The sequence below is a fragment of the Zea mays genome, chromosome 1 (genome assembly GCF_902167145.1).
Source record: "Zea mays cultivar B73 chromosome 1, Zm-B73-REFERENCE-NAM-5.0, whole genome shotgun sequence".
Classification (NCBI taxonomy): domain Eukaryota; kingdom Viridiplantae; phylum Streptophyta; class Magnoliopsida; order Poales; family Poaceae; genus Zea; species Zea mays.
In genome coordinates this window covers 207,502,884-207,507,699 of record NC_050096.1, presented here as the reverse complement: position 1 = coordinate 207,507,699, position 4,816 = coordinate 207,502,884, and positions in this window count along the sequence as shown.

The following is a 4,816-nucleotide window of genomic DNA, read 5'->3' as shown; positions in this document are numbered from 1 at the left end:
CTTGGCAGCCTCGGCTCGGCGGCCCACCGCGTGCCGACGCGGCGGCGCGGTGGCTCAGCGCGGCAGCCCGCTTCCCTCCGTCCCGGCCCCGGCGCAGCTCGCCAGCGCGGCAGCTCGCGGCCAGCCGGCGTGGCTCACCTGCGAGGCGGCCCGGCGTGGCTCGCCTACGCGGCCTTGGTGCAGCAGCAGCCTCGTCGCGAACTCGCCTCGCCGTCCGCCGTCGTCGCCAGGTGAGAATCCCGCGTCTACCCCTGCGCTAATTAATTTCCTACTTAGTTGTGAGTCATTAAAATTAATACTCAATCACATCAATTTACGATTTTAATTATGCGATTGTAAATACGTGGTAATGTGATTTTAACAACTTAGATGCTATATTTAACATCTATTTAGTGTTTAGTATAAAACAACAATTAGTTAATGATTCTCGTGTGTTCGCGTGCTGCTTCACGCGTCGTTCACGCATGTCGCGCGTTGTTCGCGCTAACCCCTCGACCATAGCTTCGACTATCGTGGTTCTTTTCCTCACGTAACCGTAGAGGCGCTCTCTATTTTATATTGCTCGCTTTTATAACATTTTATCTTATATGGTGTAATGTTCTTATGCATATGTATATGTTTGTTTGCTTGTGCCTGTTCGTCGTCGCTTTGCGTTGCGATTAGATCGCGATTCGTTTCTTAGCTTCGAGGAATCGACGGTCAAGCTTCGGCGACCAAGAGATCAAACTCTTCGAGTTCTACGAGGCTGAAGATCCTGAGCATCTGTTTGGTGAAGGCAAGTGTCCTCTGACCCATTATGTCCAATTTACTGTATAATTTACTGTCCCGCATACTATGAACAACATAAGGATTGACTAGCTTTCTATTTACCTTCTCCTTGATTACCTTTTGGGTTACTATGGTTAGATTCATGCTATTGCTTTACTTTAATCAATGAACATTGTCGGAGAGTAAATCTCCGGCCGGGTGGCGGAGTGCACCCGCCCTAAATCCTGAGATGAGGAGGGGCTTAGGCGTTTTGCTTGATCGTTGGAATGAACGGGAAGAACTCAAGAACACACAAGGATTTAGAGTGGTTCGGGCCGCCATAGCGTAATACCCTACTCCACTATGAGATGTATTGCCTGTGAGCTTGTATGAGCTTGCGAGTCTAAGGTGTGACCTAAGATTGCGTGTTTTGTAACGTCGCATGCCTCCCCTTTTATAGCTGAAGGGAGCATGCACAAAGGTGCTGGGCCCCGACATGTGGGCCCAGGGACATCAAGAATATAGCGCTTGGAGCCACTAATGTCTACTGCCGAGGCAATCTTCTTGCGCCTGACGCCTGAGATCTGCGTATCCTTGGCGTGCAGGGGAAGCTTCTTGTAGAAGGGATGATGAGTACAGTGTGCTGCTCGGAACGCGCGCATTGTTCTCCAACAGAATGGTCAGGCACACCGTCTGCTGGATGACCTTGACGCTGTCTGCCAATGGATGGGACAGGGTGCATTTAATGTCGAGAGGGCTTGTCGCCTGTCTGCGCGGTGGCAGGCGACGCGTCCTCTCCGTAATAAATGCAGAGGCTGCACGGCTATATGGGCCTTACGTCAGGCTCGGCCCGTTGACTTATGTCACGGGCCACAAGCCATGCGGCAGCCGCGGGACTCCACCTGAGCGTGAAGCATAGGGCAAGGGCTGGACACGTGTCGGCCCCGGACCCCTATTCGTGCCGGGGTCCTCCTAGTCCCAAAACCTTGCCAAGGCTCGATCCTTACCCGGAGGGACCCGGCATGCCCTCTTGGGAGCTCCAGACCCGTTCGTACAGGGGTCTGGTGGAGGTTCGGACCTATCAGTGCACCCCGGGGAGTCTTATCTTTCCTTACCACGTGGTGCTCCTAGCCCTGCCCCATGTGGTGGGGTCGGGTGCTGCTCCCCGTGTGACCTAGGGGTGTCGTACGGGTGCAGCGTCTTCATACTACAGAAGGGGGTACCCCTGTCTCGAGGTACCGACAGTGGCCCCCGGGCCCACCTCTGGGGAGGGTGCGAGCCTGTAAGAGGGGCCAAAAACCTGTATCCTGTGTAAGCATAGCGTGGCCGAGGCATCTTCTTAGCGCGCGCCACACTAACCCAGCGCGCGCATGTTGCCAGCTCGCTACTGGCTACACCAACCGTCGTGTCGGTTTTCGCAGTCGACCGACGTGTGGCCCCCTACGGATGGCGGTTCGATTGTGCCCCGCATGCGTGGGGTGTTCTGCTGGCCCTGCCTATGTTGAGAATATCCTCCGGCGGTGGCCCCGAGGCGACGTGGGAGCGAGCACGACAGTTTGCCTTTCCTGCGCACGGAGGCCAGCGCCTTAGTCACGTGGCTCGTGGGTCCGAGCCCTTTTGTCAGTGTCGGGGACCATAATTAGGGGTACCCCCAAGACTCCTAATCTCAGTTGGTAACCCCCATCAGCACAAAGTTGCAAAGGCCTGATGGGCGCGATTAAGGTCAAGGCTCAGTCCACTCAAGGGACACGATCTCGCCTCGCCCGAGCCCAGCCTCGGGCAAAGGCAGCCGACCCTGGAGGATTCACGTCTCGCCCGAGGGCCCCCTCAAGCAACGGACACACCTTCAGCTCACCCGAGGCCCAGTCTTCACAGAGAAGCAACCTTGGCCAGATCGCCACGCCAATCGACCGTATCGCAGGAGCATTTAATGCAAGGATCGCCTGACACCTTATCCTGACGCACGCTCTTCAGTCGACAGAGCCAAAGTGACCGCAGTCACTTCGCCGCTCCACTGACCGACCTGACAAGAAAACGGCGCCGCCTGTGTCGCTCCGACTACTGTGCCACTCAACAGAGTGAGGCTGACAGCAGCTAAGTCCAGCCTCGGGCGCCATAGGAAGCTCCGCCTCGCCCGACCCCAGGGCTCGGGCTCAACCTCGACGCTGGACGACGGACTCCGCTTCGCCCGACCCCAGGGCTCGGACTCAGCCTCGGCTCTGGAAGACGACGAACTCCGCCTCGCCCGACCCCAGGGCTCAGACTCAGCCTCGGCTCCGGAAGACGACAAACTCCGCCTCACCCGACCCCAGGGCTCAGACTCAACCTCGACCTCGGAGGAGCCTCCGCCTCGCCCGACCTAGGGCTCGGATCGACCACGTCATAGGGTGGCCATCATTACCCTACCCCTAGCTAGCTCAGGCTACGAGGAACAAGACCGGCGTCCCATCTGGCTCGCCCCGGTAAACAAATAATGATGGCGCCCCGCGTGCTCCATGACGACGGCGGCTCTCAGCCCCTTACAGAAGCAAGGAGACGTCAGCAAGGATTCGATAGCCCCGACAGCTGTCCTTCCACAGGGCTCCGGCGTTCCTCCGACTGCCACGACGTCATGTACTTAGGGCTCTAGCTCCTCTCTGCTAGACACGTTAGCACACTACTACACCCCCATTATACACCTGGACCCTCTCCTTACGCCTATAAAAGGAAGGTCCAGGGCTCTCGTATGGGAAGGTTGGCCGCGCGGGAGAACGGGCCGGCGCGTAAGGCTCTCTCTCTCCCACGCGGACGCTTGTAACCCCCTACTGCAAGCGCACCCGACCTGGGCGCAGGGCAACATGAAGGCCGCGGGTTTCCCCTTTTGCCTGTTTCTTCCCCCTTCGTGCTTCGTCTCGCGCCGGCCCATCTGGGCTGGGACACGCGGCGACAGTTTACTCGTCGGTCCAGGGACCCCCTGGGGTCGAAACGCCGACAATTGGCGCGCAAGGTAGGGGCCTGCTGCGTGTTGACGAACAGCTTCCCGTCAAGCTCCAGATGGGTAGTCTCCAGCAACCTTTCTAGCCCGGGACGGTGCTCCATTTCGGGAGTCTTGAGTTCATGTCCCTCGACGGCGGCTACGACATGATACTCCTTCCTCCGCCGCGCGACAGCGACAATGGCGGTCGTCAGCCCGCCCGCTGGCGGCGGAATCAATGACGTCTTCCCCATGTGGTGGAAGAGCAACATCCGGGTTTGTCCCGTCATCTCCCCCGCCGACGGAGGAGGAGGCGGGGCAACCATGGCCAAGCAGAAGGCGGCATCTCGTCGGCTGTCGAGCAAGTCGACGACGCCGGCGCCCCAGCGGGGGACACGTCGGGCTTCGACCTTGCGTCTGAGACGAAGACGAGCGTCGTTTCCCCACAACACGCCAACCCCAAGCAGACGAATGACGCCAGCACGCTCGTGAAGGACTTGCTGGGCGTCGCCCTCGTACCCGAGACAATGGTGCAGTCTGCCCCCGACGCGACTTCGTCACCGCTCGTCGACCAAGAGGTACCGACCGATTCCCATCTCGTGCCTTTTGGATTTAGCCTCGACCCACCAAGTGACTTCGCTTCGGTGGAAGCCTTCATAGAGGCATGTCCAAACCCTCCGGGGTACCATATGCGGTCGCCCTGGGATGGACTGACGGCCGTCTCGACCTACGGACCCTCGGGTTCCGAGGAAGATGATGAGCCCGACTTTTGTTGGGATTTCTCCGGGCTCGGTAACCCAAGTGCCATGCAGGACTTCATGACCGCATGCGACTACTGCCTCTCCAGATGTTCCGATGGTAGCCACAGCTTCGGCGACGAGGACTGCGGCTCAAGTCGTGAATGTTTCCACGTTGATCTAGGGGGTCCCGGCGAAGGCAACCATCTTAGTATGCCGAAAAACGGCGATCCCCCTAGGCCTGCGCCTCGCGTTGACATCCTTCGGGAGCTAGATGTGGTCCCAGTCCCTGCGGGGGGTCAGGACACACAGCTCGAGCAAATCCGCGAGATGCAAGCCAGGCTCGACGAGGGAGCAGGAACACTTGAGCAGTTCCGGC